Below are 15,216 nucleotides of genomic sequence, written 5' to 3'. Positions count from 1 at the left end.
CTCCTCTGCTTCCTCTGACCAAACAAAAGACACCCCCTTTCTTAGTAACCTTGTTATAGGTGATACAATGTGAGAAAAATGAAAGATGAATCTTCTATAGTAATTGGAAAACCCAAGGAAGCATTGCACGTCTCTCACACTAGTGGGTACTGGCCACTCCTGAACAGCCTGTATTTTTCTTGTCGACATGCAAAACCCTTCAGGGCTTAAATCCACCCCCAAGAACTCAACCTTCCGGACATGGAACTCGCATTTGCTCAGTTTGCAAAAAAGACTATGCTGTCGCAATGCTAGGAGTACTAAGGAAACATGGTCAAAGTGGCGCTCCAGGGATGTGGAATACACCAGAATGTCATCTATATAAACGATCACGAAACGGTCTACGTATTCCTTGAGAACATCGTTCAGAAAATACTGGAATGCCGCCGGGGCGTTACACAACCCGAACAGCATTACCAAGTACTCAAACAGACCATAACGGGTTTTGAACGCCGTTTTCCACTCGTCCCCTTCGCGGATTCTGACCAGATGGTAAGCTCCCTTCAGGTCCAACCTTGTATAGATTACCGCCTCTTTCACCTGTTCCAATAACACAGGAATGAGAGGAAGAGGGTATCTATTCCTCACTGTATTCTTGTTCAGCATTCGATAATCGATGCAGGTTCTCAACTCTTTATTAGCTTTAGCTATGAAAAAGAGTGGAGAGGCTGCCGGAGAACAAGATGGTCTAATGAACCCGATCTCCAGGAAGTGATCCAAGTATTTTCTCAAATGCTTGGTTTCTGGGTCTGATAGAGCATATACCCTACAGGAAGGAAGGAGAGCTCCAGGAATCAGATCTATCTTACAATCATATACACGATGGGGTGGCAATGTCTCAGCCTGACCTTCGTCGAACACATCCTTGAACTCGGCATAAACAGAGGGCAATATCACTGTTTTCTCCATCACTGTGGCCAACTGTAACCCTTGAGCCAATGCTAACATGGGGGATTCGTCATACAAGAAGCAGATATTCTCACACCTCGAGGACTGAAAACTAACCGTCTTGGTTTGCCAATCTATAACAGGATTGTGTTTTCTTAACCAGGGCATTCCTAAAATAATTTCATACTGAGGAGCCTCTATTATATCCAGTCTAATTCTTTCTTTATGTTCCGGAGATACCCCATTGAAGATCAACCCAACGTCCTCAGTATGTTCTGTAAGGGGCCCAGATTTCAGCGGTGTACCATCAACCGCCAACACTATTTCGGGGTCCTTTCTCGGAATGCTAGGAAGTCCCAATCTCCTAACCACCCCTGCATCTATGAAATTTCCCGTGGCTCCGGAGTCTATCATCGCCCATACTGGAAACTTTTGTTCTTTGGACACCAGCTCCACTGCTAACAAAAGGTGGGACGCCTTTTCCTCCTGTGGAAAAAGGGCTAAGGAAGTTAACCGTAACACCGGTTGGGGTTCTATAACGGGCAATTCCTCTTTCTCCGATGTTTTTCCTGCCGTAACCGCTGCCTTTTGAGTGGGGGAGTAGGAGAATCTCTTACGTGGTTTCTGGGGACACTCTCTTACATAATGACCCTTCCTGCCGCAATACATACACAACCCCTGTACCCTCCTACTCTCCTTCTCGGACTTCGACAAGGGTGCCCTAACGGCTCCCACGTCCATAGGCTCCCCACCTATATCATTGGGAGTAGAAACAGATCGCACTTCCCTTTCTGGAATGCCTGGTCGCCTATCCCCCGCTCTACGCTCTCCCCTTCTTTCTGCTAATCTGTGATTCAGTCTCAGGGTAAGATTCACAAGATCTGTACAAGTGGAAGGCTGCGGGTCTATTTGAGCGAGTATATCCTTCATGTCGTCTCGTAAACCTTGATAATAGAGAGACATTCTCTTCTCCTCTGGCCACCCTGATTCTGCCACCAATCTATTAAAGGTCGTGAGATAAGAGACCAGATCAGACCTCCCCTGTCTCAACTCCAGTAATTCCCTGTCAGCACTAAAAGTGGTTGTTCTATGATCAAACACCCTCTCGAAAGCCGTCCGAAAGGCATTCCAGTCCGATAACAAGGGGTCATCGTTCCTGACTAATGGTACGGCCCAATTGGCTGCGTCTCCCGAGAGATAAGAAATAGCGAACATTACCCTGGAAAGGTTAGAGGGAAAAGACGCGGGTCTACAAGAGAATTGTAGAGACAACTGAGTTAGAAAGGCCTGAACTTTCCTGGGGTCCCCTGAATACCGTTCCGGGCTGGCCAAAGGGATAGGAGGGGAGACATTCACGGTTACCTGTGGTGTGGATGCTGAAGCATTGAAGGGATTCCTAGTAAGCCTTTCTACCTTTTCCTTTAACGCTGCTGCCTCCACCCTAGAATTAGCCAACTCTTGTTGCACTACTACTAACGCGTGTAATACATCATCCATAGACGCCATCTTTGTATCACACCGAGCGGGAGGAGCGTTATTCGTGGGTGGCGTTATTCTGTCACGTTGTAGATGCTCCTCAGACTCGGTGCGATGCAAATAAGGGTCCGCCTCCTGACACCACCAAGTCACCTATATAAACCACGGTGCATTGGAGTAATCGGGTGAGGGAAGGAAGGGGAAGGAACAGCAGGGACGGGATATCTGTAAAGAAAGGAATACACAGTGTTAATATCACATTGCCTGTCTACTCTCGCAATGTCTCGCTAAAGTACCAACGACCGTACCTGCCCATAACTCATGAGGGCAGAACTAATCCAACACCTATCTGTGCTCCATCTGAATCATAGATGGACGCCCCAAGCCAACAATTAATACCGATGATCTCTAATGGGTTGCTCAACACCCACTTTTATACAAGATAGTCACGAAATAATGAGGAGACAGAAACGAAGAGAAAGGGAATAAAATTAACGATGATAAGAACCTATCTCGTAGTCCTTTCTATGACTCAGTTAATCCACTAAGCCCCATGTCATAGTCACGCAATTTGTAGGAATAACCCGGTGTTATTTCATTACGTATTGAAAAGAAAAATCGTCCCGGCAGTTCAATTCCCGCAAAAATAAACATTAACCCCCTGTCGTAGCCAAACATATAATGTTCTCTGGCCCCAAGGATAATCGTTCGTGCTTTATTGGTAACTCAAACAAAAGACCGCCGTGCTTCAGAAGTTACCAGTGTCCTTGTCGAACTGTAAAATGAAAGGCGAGGGATTCCGGCACCAAATCGTCTCACCGCTTACCACCTCTCCTTCGTGGCAGGTTCCCCTGGGAAAAAAACTCGACACTCGGGAAGGTCCCAGGCTCCACGGAAAACCGGAGGAGGAATTAAACCTCCTAAGCAAACAACTCAACCTCGGAAACGCCGTCAGCAAGAGCCCTCGTTGTCCATCCGACTGGTTTCTAGGAAACGAATAACGCACATTACTTCCTGTATGTGCTTGCTTTTTAAGCGACCTCTTCCCCTCTAGGCGTCATGGGATATGTAGTCCAAAAGGACTATGTTATCCCGATCGGCAATGTAGGCGCCGTGGCTAACACCTGACAGTATGCTGTTTTCCAGGCAATGGCCCCTTCTGGTGCACCAGCGGGTCCCACGGAGTCATTAGCTTTTTCTTTGGGCTCCCCGGCTCCATATCAGACGAAGCCGTTTATGCAGTTCTGCCTGGTTGAGGGTGCCGGGTCGACATCGATGGTGTCTCCTCGAGGTATGGCGTCCCCATCTAGATCTGTGGCGCTGTTGCCATCTCTGCGTCAGCCGATGCCGATGCTCTCCCCTGGCCAGCCGGCTACATTACCTGTGTGCCAGTCGGCTCCGAAGGAGGAACCGTTGGAGTCCGTGTCGGCGCTGGGTCCGAGTGATGTTCGGATCCGTGCATCTTCTGTGCCTGGTTGGGATTCTGCGTCGATAGAGTCGATGTCGACGCCAAGGTTACAATTCTGCTTGAGATCTCAGAGAGAGGCCTTGCGTCTTCTTAAAGAAGAAGAATACCGGCAATTGGAAGAGGGGGAGCTTATGGAGCCTTCAGAGGAATTCCAAGGATTGGGGTCGGCCAGTGGATTGGATAAATCCCTGGAATGGGACATTTAATCTCCGGGGTAATTTACGGAGGAGGCAGCGTCATTCCACTCGGTCATTAGAAAGGCAGCGGACTATTTAGACCTGCCTTTATCTGCAGCAGAGATAAAGACAAATCTGCTGACGGAGGTGCTGCATCCTTCTACATCCTCAGCTGATCCTTTGATGCCCTTCAACAAGGCATTGTTGGAGCCTATTATGGACTTGTGGAGGAAGCCAGTTTCGGCTCCAGCTGTTACTAGAGCGGTGGCAAGGAGATATAGGGGGGCACCCGAGGATCCTGGGTTTCTCTCAAGTCATCCAACCCCGGAGAGCCTACTGCTCGATCACACTACCACAAAATAGAGCATTAGAATTATCTAATTTTGCCACTATCTTACCTCCAAGGGGAACCCTTGGACTCTGTGCACACTATCTCTCACTTTGAGATAGTATATACAGAGCCAACTTCCTACAGCATTACAGTACCAAAAAATGTTATTGAGCAAAGACCAACTATGGGCCAGTCACGTCCACTGTATTACTGTGGCCCATCCACCCTCCCAAACAACATAAGATCTACATGAAACCAAACATGATATAACTTGTGAAAAACGGATAGATGTCAATACCATAGTTGTCCGTCACCTGATCGAAAGGTTCAATATGTAGGTTCCCTCCCCTCATCCTCCGTACTATCTGCAGAGCTTGCAACCTCCACACCCGAGAACCGGTCAATAAGGTTCCCCAAGCTGCCGGGGGCGTTGCCAGACACCAATGGCGGTAGAAGTCTCTTTGTGAGGCTCCCACCCTTAATCCCCCACCCCGTTACATCCTGACTCCCAGATGGATTCCTGCCCCCGCCAGCACGTAGCCAGAGGTGCGAGGGGGGCCCCCGTACCAGTTGCGGTGTGAAAGACACACTCAGTGCCCTGGGTTCAGGGCGGGTTGGGTGGAGTGGCCGGAGCTGCGCAGAGCGCCAGATGGCAGCCTCATCCAGGAGAGCGGAGCTGGTGGTCCCTGCGGCGGTTGGTGTGGCCTGAAACGACCGGCTCCCCACGGACTACCACGGAGAACACGAGGGGTGAGTCGGGGAGCGGTGGCCGACCCAGGCCAGCGAGGGGCTCAGCAGTGTGCGGAGAGCCAGTAGAACCGGTGAGCAGATACGCGCGGCGGGGAACGAGGCCCGAGGGCAGTGGAGTCCCGGAGAGGTGGTGATCGGCCCTCCGGGGGGACAGGAAGGGCCCTGGCACGACAAAAACAGACATCTAGGTGGGTCGAAAGGTGAGAGGGCCCCCAGACTACAACGGGGGGCTTCCAAATACAGACTACACCGTGAAACCCCAAGTGACAAGGACTTCCAGCGATAACGTGGACCGGCTGGGGCACAGAACTGGGAAGGCTGTCGCGGGCACAAGGCAGACCGGCCCCAACTATACCCAGGTGGACGATTCTGCAGATCACACGATAGGAGGTGGGGTGACCAGATATCTTCTGCGAGCAGGAGAGGAAGAGGGCTAGGAGAGACACTAACAAGGAGAGGGACTGCTGTATCCACCCTCTAATCTTGTAGGACATAGCAGAAGGGACCCAGAAATGGGGAAAGTTGGTCGCAGGAAGGATACAGAGCAGAAGGAAGGAACTACCACAGAAGCGATGGCAGACCTGCGGGGAACGAAGAGTACCCACCCTGTGGAGAAGACTGGAGACCCCACTCTTCAGGACGTAACAGCATCTCGTGAAGCCTTTGAGGGGAAAATGATGCCATGGCCACCGATCTAACAATACTCAGAGAGGATCATCGCCGCCTGGCTGAAAAAGTATCCACCAAAGGAAAACAAGTCAAAGAACTCTTACCTGAGGTTAGAGACACAACCAACATCACGCAAACGATGGAGAAGTGAATCCGTGACTTAGAACTACGCGCAGAGGACGCCGAAAATTGTTCCTGGCGAAATTATATCTGGGGTGATTGGCTTACCAGAATACATTGAAAAGAATAACATGGCGGAGTTTCTGGAATGCTGGCTTAAAGAGGAAGTGGCAGAAGATGGACTCTCTCCCTTTTTTTGCACTTGAGAGGGCTCACAGGATCCCAGCGCGCCCTCCACCAGCAGGGGCTCCTCCAAGGCCCGTTGTAGCTGGGTTGCTGCACTACAGGGACATAGACTATTTGCTGAATCAAAGCAGGAAGAATGTGTACCACATGATAGACAATCATACGATCCGTATCTTCCCTGACTTTTCACGGGAGGTACAGAAACAGAGGGCCACTTTTCGAGACGCTAAATAGAAATTGCGCCAATTAGGGATTCAATACGGGATGCTGTTCCCTGCAAGACTTAGAGTGGTGGCCAAGGGGGGCACACAGTTCTTTACCACAGCTGACGAAGTGTGGCAGTGGATTGACTCTCAAGCTTCAATGTCAGAAAAGGACCGTATGGTTGAGATCCTGCATCCTCGACCCCAAAGGGGAACCAGGCATAGAAGGAATCGCAAATTGGGGAGTCCCTCCAGTAAAGAAATGCAAAAAGAACATCAGAAAGCAATGGAAGCAGTGGCATCGCTAAGCGGATCGGACTTTGGTTCTCACCTGAGGGCGGATGAGGAACTGGAACATTCGGGATCGGATCTGGACTCAGAAGTGTCACACGCATCAAATGAGTCAGGACCAGAAGTGACTCCTGGGACGTCAGACTGCATCATCTGACCTGCTCGGCTCTGGACTTATTTAGAGGACATGGCGCGGACATTGAATGGCTCCCAAGAATTCTCTCCCCCGCAGAGGCTGACTGTAAGGAAATTCCTCCTTGGCATGGTTACCCCCTGACTTTTTGCCTTTAGCTGATGCCAGTTATGAATGAAAGTGTGTTGGGACCCTGCTAACTAGGCCCCAGCACCAGTGTTCTTTCCCTAAACTGTACCTTTGCTTCCACAATTGGCACAGCCCTGGCACTTAGGTAAGTCCCTTGTAAATGGTACCCCTGGTCAGTGCTTGATTTGTAAATAAAAAGGTTCCGGTGCTCAAAGCCCTTCTCTTAAACACGCGGTTGCTGCAATGAAATGTGCGAAGACGAAATACTGAGACAGCTTAATCCCGAAGCCATCTCGGGCCTCTTTAATCCATTTAAAACCACTCCTGCCCCTTCAACTCACACTTGCAGCTTTCTGCTTTCTCTCATTGTGACGCTTTTCCGATTTTCTCTTCCTCCATCTATCCCAAACGTGTTGTTAGCTCGCTGCAAATGCTTGAGGCAGAAGACTAAGCACCGTCCCTCAAAAATATTTGCTGGTGCTCAGCACCGTAAACAACAAGCACAAATTAAGCACTGCCCCTGGTACCAAGGTCCCTGATGCCAGGGACGTTCTTCTCTAAGGGCTGCAGCATGTCTTATGCCACCATTGGGACCCCTCATTCAGCACATGCACACTGCCTCACAGCTTGTGTGTGCTGGTGGGGAGAAAAAGACTAAGTCGACATGGCACTCCCCTCAGGATGCCATGCCAACCTCACACTGCCTGTGGCATAAGTAAGTCACCCCTCTAGCAGGCCTTACAGCCCTAAGGCAGGTTGCACTATACCACAGGTGAGGGCATATGTGCATGAGCACTATGCCCATACAGTGTCTAAGCAAAACCTTAGACATTGTAAGTGCAGGGTAGCCATAAAGAGTATATGGTCTGGGAGTTTGTCAAACACAAACTCCACAGTTCCATAATGGCTACACTGAAATCTGGGAAGTTTGGTATCAAACTTCTCAGCACAATAAAAGCACACTTATGTCAGTCTGGAATTTATTGTAAAATGCACCCAGAGGGCATCTTAGAGATGTCCCCTGAATACCAGCCCGACTCCTAGTGCTAGGCAGACCAGCTTTTGCCAGCCTGCCACAAACAGCCAAGTTTCTGGCCACATGGGGAGAGTGCCTTTGTCATTCTGTGGCCAGGAGCAAAGCCTGTACTGGGTGGAGGTGCTTCTCACCTCCCCCTGCAGGAACTGTAACACCTGGTGGTGAGCCTCAAAGGCTCACCCCTTTTGTTACAGCGCCCCAGGGCATCCCAGCTAGTGGAAATGCCCGCCCCTCTGGCCACTGCTCCCACTTTTTGCGGCAAGGCTGGAGGAGATAATGAGAAAAACAAGGAGGAGTCACCCACCAGTCAGGACAGCCCCTAAGGAGTCCTGAACTGAGGTGACCCGTCCCTTTAGAAATCCTCCATTTTGAGATTGGAGGATTCCCCCAATAGGATTAGGGATGTGCCCCCCTCCCCTCAGGGAGGAGGCACAAAGATGGTGTAGCCACCCTCCAGGACAGTAGCCATTGGCTACTGCCCCGCCAGACCTAAACACACCCCTAAATGTAGTATTTAGGGGCATCCAAGAACCCAGGAAATCAGATTCCTGCAACCTGAAACAAGAAGAAGGACTGCTGACCTGAAGGCCCTGCAGAGACGACAACTGCTGTGGCCCCAGCCCTACCGGCCTATCTCCTGACTTGAAGAAAACTGCAACAGTGACGCATCCGACAGGGACCAGCGACCTCTGAAGCCTCAGAGGACTGCCTGAAACTAAGGACCAAGAAACTCCCGTGAGCAGAGGCTTTGCTCAACAACAAGCAACAACTTTGCAACTTTCTTGCAACTTCTAAAGACTTCACTCTTCCCGCCGGAAGCGTGAGACATCACCCTCTGCACCCAATGCCCCTGGCTCGAGCTCCAGAGAACCAACACTACAGGGAGGACTCCCAGGCGACTGCGACCTCGTGAGTAGCCAGAGACGACCCCCCTGGACCTCCACAGTGACACATGTCAGAGGCTCCCCCTGACCGCGACTGGCTGTAACAAGGAACCCAACACCTGGACCAAGCACTGCACCCGCAGCCCCCAGGACCAGAAGGAACCAAACTTCGACGCAGGAGTGATCTCCAGGCGACCCCCTGTCTAGCCCAGTCAGTGCCTGGCCCGAGAAGCCCCCCTGTGCCCTGCCTGCACTGCTAGAGTGACCCCCGGGTCCCTCCATTGAATCCTATACAAAACCCGACGCCTGCTTTGCACACTGCACCCGGCCACCCCTGTGCCGCTGAGGGTGTGTTTTGTGTGCCTACTTGTGTCCCCCAAAGTGTTCTACAAAACCCCCCTGGTCTGCCCTCCGAAGACGCAGGTACTTACCTGTAGGCAGACTGGAACCGGAGCACCCCTGTTCTTCATAGGCGCCTATGTGTTTTGGGCACCTCTTTGACCTCTACACCTGACCGGTCCTGAGCTGCTGGTGTGGTAACTTAGGGGTTGTCTTGAACCCCCAATGGTGGGCTGCCTATGCCCAGGAACTTAGACTTGTAAGTGTCTTACTTACCTGACAAACTAACCATTACTTACCTCCCACAGGAACTGTTGATTTTTGCACTGTGTCCACTTTTAAAATAGCTTATTGCCATTTTAACAAAAACTGTATATGTTATTGCTCTAATTCAAAGTTCCTAACTTACCTGTGTGGAGTACCTTGCATTTTATGTATTTACTTCAAATCTTGAACTTGTGGTTCTAAAAATAAATTAAGAAAATATATTTTTCTATGTTAAAAAATATTGCCCTGGAGTCTTTGAGTGTGTGTTCCTCATTTATTGCCTGTGTGTGTACAAGAAATGCTTAACACTACCCTCTGGTAAGCCTACTGCTCGACTACACTACCACAAAATAGAGCATTAGAATTATCTAATTTTGCCACTATCTTACCTCTAAGGGGAACCCTTGGATGCTGTGCACACTATCTCTTACTTTGAGATAGTATATACAGAGACAACTTCTTACATTGACAATATGGCTGTAAAAGGCGGATTCTGTAGGAGGGGGACTAGACCCATAAAAAACCCTTAGGCTTTGCAGACGGGGGGGACAGGTAAAGTGGTATATTCCTCTCTAAGAACTTGAGGACCGCCCCCAGCTTCGATAGACAAGTTGAAGTAACTGTTTCAGTTTGGATGAGAGTAGTTCAAGCTTTTGTCCTGGGGATGGGGAGTTGGGTAGCTTATAGTTGGGTTAAGATTATTGGGCGATGCGCGTCACAGGGATTGGTAGCAATGGAACTGGAGAAACGGTGCAGGTGGATATGTTTTTTGCTGATTATGGTACTGAGTGGGGTGCAGGAACATTTATGGATGCCACAAGGTTATGGCTACATTAGATTCTTATACATTCCTTTTGTAGAATGTCCGGGGCATGCATACGATGGTCAAGAGATATAGGGCCTCATTACAACATTGTAACCGCCGTACAGCCGCCAATGCGGCCACACTCCCGTGGTGCCCATTATGACATCCCTGCTGGGCCGGCGGGGATGTGGGCCGCAACATGGGAGCCGGCTCCAAATGGAGCCGGCGGTGTTCCGGCCGTGCGACGGGTGCAGTTGCACCGTCTCGTTTTTCACTGTCTGCTGTGCAGACAGTGAAAGCTGTGTGGGGCTGTGGCAGGGGGCCCCTGCACAGCCCATGCCTTTGGCATGGGCAGTGCAGGGGCCCCCAGGGGCCTCACGACTCCCCTTTCCGCCAACCTTTCCATGGCGGTTCCTACCACCATGGAAAGGCTGGCGGGAAGGGGACTCGTAATCCCAAATGGAGCCGGTGGTGTTACGGCCGTGCGACGGGTGCAGTTGCACCCATCGCGCTTTTCACTGTCTGCTGTGCAGACAGTGAAAGCTGTGTGGGGCTGTGCCAGGGGGCCCCACAACTCCCCTTTCCACCAGCCTTTCCATGGCGGTTCCTACCGCCATGGAAAGGCTGGCGGGAAGGGGACTTGTAATCCGTTGGGCAGCGCTGCAAGCAGCGCTGCCCTGACGGATTACAACCGCCGTGACTACCGTGGCGGAAAACCGCCAGTCCCACACCGCGGTCAAAATACTCAAGATTGCACCACCAGCCTGTTGGCGGTGCAATCGCCAAAACAGCCCTGGCGGTCTTTGACTGCCAGGGTTGTAATGAGGGCCTTAAGGTTTTTTCATACTTACAGAGGAGGGGGAATCCAGGTAGCAATGCTTCAGGAAACGCACTTAACACACGCAGAGGGGAAAGCCCTACAGAAACGGTGGAGGGGCCAAGTAAACTATACTACATATTATGCTTTTGCTAGAGGGACCTTGATATGGATACGGGCTGGGGTCCCATCCCATTCCAGTTACTAGATAGTCTAACTGATCCGGAGGGGCGATTTGTGGCTATTCGGGGGAGACTGGAGGGCAGGGAGTTAGCTATGATTAATGTTTACGCACCTAACTCGGAACAGGGTCCGTTCTTTACACGCCTATTAGGCCTCTTGGCCACATACCTGCAACACCCCTTGGTTCTTGGGGGGGGGGGGGACTTTAACTGTGTGGCAATCACGCCAAAGACAGGTCACACCCTCCTTTGCGCGATTCTCCGCTATCCAGGGTAGCACGACAGTTTACATCATGGCAGTCACATTGGGGCCTAGTAGATGCGTGGCGGAGGTTACACCCAGACGACAGGGACTACTCGTATTTCTCTTATTTACATGACTTACATGTCCGGCTAGATGCATTCTTGAGCACACCAGATGTATTCCCACAAATACATAATGCTGAATACCTAGCTTGCACTATCTCAGATCATAATCCACTCTTGTTGACACTGAGGTGGGGCCTGAACCTCCCGCATCCCCACATGGAAACTGAAACCAGAATCATTGGAGGATGTAGAATATCAAGGAGAGATGAAACAGCACATTATACAGTTTTTTTTCTTCATATAATGAGGACACAGCCCGCAATCCTTTCATAGAATGGGATGTTTTTAAAGTGGTGATGAGAGGAAGGTGCATAGCGGGAGTGGTGGGGGTACGAAGAACACTACTTAGAGACACCGTGGAGGCAGAGCGTAAATTGAGAGAGGTGGAAAAGATTTGGCTGGAGGACCCAATTTAACAGCATACCATACTGAAGCTTAAAGAAACAGTAGTGGAGTGTGTGGAACACGTCTATGCTGCTTTGACTATAGGAATTACATCACTAGAGCCCATGGGGAGAGAGATAAAGCAGGTCGGATGTTGGCATGGGTGGTATCGCCGTCCCAGAGAGGCTCAACCATACTGTAAATTAAATCAGACAGGAGGGATAGAATTTATGGACAGGAACAAATAAACGCACATTTCCTCACCTACTATGAGCGATTATACAAAAGTACCCTCCAATGCGAAAGGGAGCCCATAGAGGCCTATTTGGCCCAGACGCAGTTCACTCCGCTGAGGCCATTACCCAGCAGGAAATCAAGGGGGCCATTAAGGAGTTAGCTCGGGGGAAGACACTGGGGACGGATGGTTTCCCAGTGGAGTTTAATGCCACATACGCAGACCTGCTGGCCCCTAGGCTGGAGATACTCTATAAGGCCGCTAAGGAGCGGGGAATACTGCCGGCTACGACTCAAGAGGCGATAGTGGTGCTGCTGCTAAAACCTGGTAAAAACCCTATGGAGTGCTGTACTTACAGACCTTTATTTATGTTAAATTTGGACTACATGATACTCAGTAAAATATGGCAACAAGGCTCTTCCCACATATGACAAAATTGATCCACACAGATCAGGCAGGCTTTGTCCCAGGGCGAAATACAGTGAATAATATACGCCGGCTGTTAGGAGTACTGAGGGACCCCGCGCTCAGGATGATAAGATGGCTGGGGTGCTCGCTGTAGATATTGAGAAGGCTTTTGACAGCCTGGAGTGGGAGTTCATATATGTCGTGATGGGCAGACTGGTTCTGGGTCCTGAATATATTGCGTGGGTGCGGTTACTATATACCAAACCTACAGCCAGAGTGCGCACCGGACGGATAATTTCAGAGAGCTATGCTGTGGAAAGAGGAACTAGACAGGGCTGTCCTCTGTCTCCGTTACTCTTCGCTTTGGCCGCAGCTGGTAGAGGAGGCCAGGGTGTAAGAGTGGGAGGGGGGAGACACCAAATTGCCTTATATGCCGACGACCTGTTGATTTTTTGGGGGGATATGCAAAGAGACCTGCCTAGAGCACAGTTAATGCTTTCTCAGTTTGGGGACATTCGGGACTGGGAGTACACTGGGACAAAACCAGGTTGTTCCTGTTGAGGCCTGTGGCCGCACCCACTGATGAGCTGGGAATGGTCTAGTGGGAACTGCGATGCCTTTCTTACTTAGGGGTTACGGTGTACCATGACCCGCAGGACATCCTGGAGGGGAATGTAGGGAGAACATTGCAATCCAACGGGGCTAATATGGCATTTTGCCAAACATTGCCATTGTCTGCAGCGGGGAGGGTAGCGCTTCTAAAAATGATTGTCCTGCCTAGGCTACTATATCACTTTACAGTCTTACCGGTGTGGATCCCCAGGGCGACCTTTAGAGAATTGGAGGCAATGGTTGTAGCATTCCTGTGGGGGTAACAGCCAGAGGAAAGTGGCATTGGCCAAACTTCAGAGACAGTCCACGGACGGTGGGCTGGCGGTCCCAGACTTTGAAGCATATTACTTGGCAGCACACCTCCAATGGCTTACACAGTGGATAGCAAGCAGAACGGACCCAGAGGTAATAGTGGAACCATTTACCCCTCCGTGGGCAAGGTTAATGGAGGTGTTGTTGGGGACCTGAAGTAACAAGATAGGGGACTCCCCAGAATTTAAAGTCTTGATCCAATGCTGGACAAGCTGTCTACGTAAAATTAAGAAAAAGACCCCCTACTCCCCGGAGCTGCCTCTGTTGTCCTTGCTAGCATTGCCCCATAGGAGTGGCTGGGATGGGCTCCAAACCTGGGTGGCGGTGGGGATTCAGACAGTGGGAGCGCTGTTTAATGAGGGGACGGTGACAACATTTGAAGCCCTTAGAGTGGAGTTTGATTTACCGAGGGGTCATTTTCTACTCTACGGCTCACTAACTGCTAGCATTCGGCGGCACTGGCGGGAGGGATTGAGAGAGCCCCCAATGCAGACAACTTGCACTTACCTGGCAACCTCCGCCGAAAGGCTCTAAGCGGTGACTAATTTATATGGCAGGATATGGCAGATAAGAGCTAACACAAAAGGAGGGACTGGGAGAGTTGTTGGTCCAGTGTACAGTCTCCCTGTGATAATAACTATATATAGGTACACTGTTCCACAAAGAAAAAGAAGAAGAAAGCAGGGAAGGACCTGTACTCTCAGGAGCGCGAGCCCTCATGCATCACTAAGGATGACTGGCATCATCATCGGGAATCGCTCCTCACTAGGCCGGCACTGCAATGCCTAGTGGGCACCCCGTAATGGGGGCTCTCTGCCGAGTTCTGAGATAGTGACTAAAAAATTCAAAAGTCCACAACAAAGGTGCTAAAAGTCACCATCGAAGAGAAAAAGAGGGATTTAAAATTGGTTAATCATCCATAAACTTCATCATTTAATTGGTCAAATATAGTAAGGATGAAGACCAAGGTTAAAAACAATTTTGAAAGTAAAGTTGAGGATTATGCTCACACGGCTTTCAAAAGATATATAAACAAAAATTAGAGTGTCCTAAAAATTATAAGGCACTTCTATGATTTTGTCGACATGTTTCGCGTCTATTGGTCTATACCGATCCACTGACGCTTCATCAGGACCCATATACCTAAATAACAGACCTCTTTAGAAATATATAGAAACCAGTCACTTACTCAGGTTGACTGGTAAAACAGGTACCCTGCAACACATAGAAAAAAGAAAAAGCCAAAAGGCAATAAAACAAATGTCACTGTAATGTAACGCAGAAAATCTGATAGGAAATGACGCAACCACATTTTGGTTAATAGCAGTGAATGGGATACCACAAAGAAAAATGCTTACCACCCCCTACTTGAGAACAGGTTCCATGGGGAAGGCGTCTCTAGGACTCGTAGTGACACTGATTGTAAATAAAGGTAAAAAAGTAAATGGCAGATGACTGTCCAAAGATAACATAAAGGAATCAAATGTCTGCAATCAAGTGTTGCAGATAACATTGTGGGTGCTCAGAAATAGATGTACAAGCAAATATGTAGTCTACACCAAACACAAGCAAATATAGGGCCTGATTCTAACTATGGAGGACGGTGTTAAACCGTCCCAAAAGTGGCGGATATACCACCTACCGTATTACGAGTTCCATAGGATATAATGGACCCGTAATACGGTAGGTGGTATATCCGCCACTTTT

Source organism: Pleurodeles waltl, chromosome 4_2, assembly GCF_031143425.1.
Source record: "Pleurodeles waltl isolate 20211129_DDA chromosome 4_2, aPleWal1.hap1.20221129, whole genome shotgun sequence".
Classification (NCBI taxonomy): domain Eukaryota; kingdom Metazoa; phylum Chordata; class Amphibia; order Caudata; family Salamandridae; genus Pleurodeles; species Pleurodeles waltl.
This window is presented reverse-complemented; position numbering follows the sequence as displayed.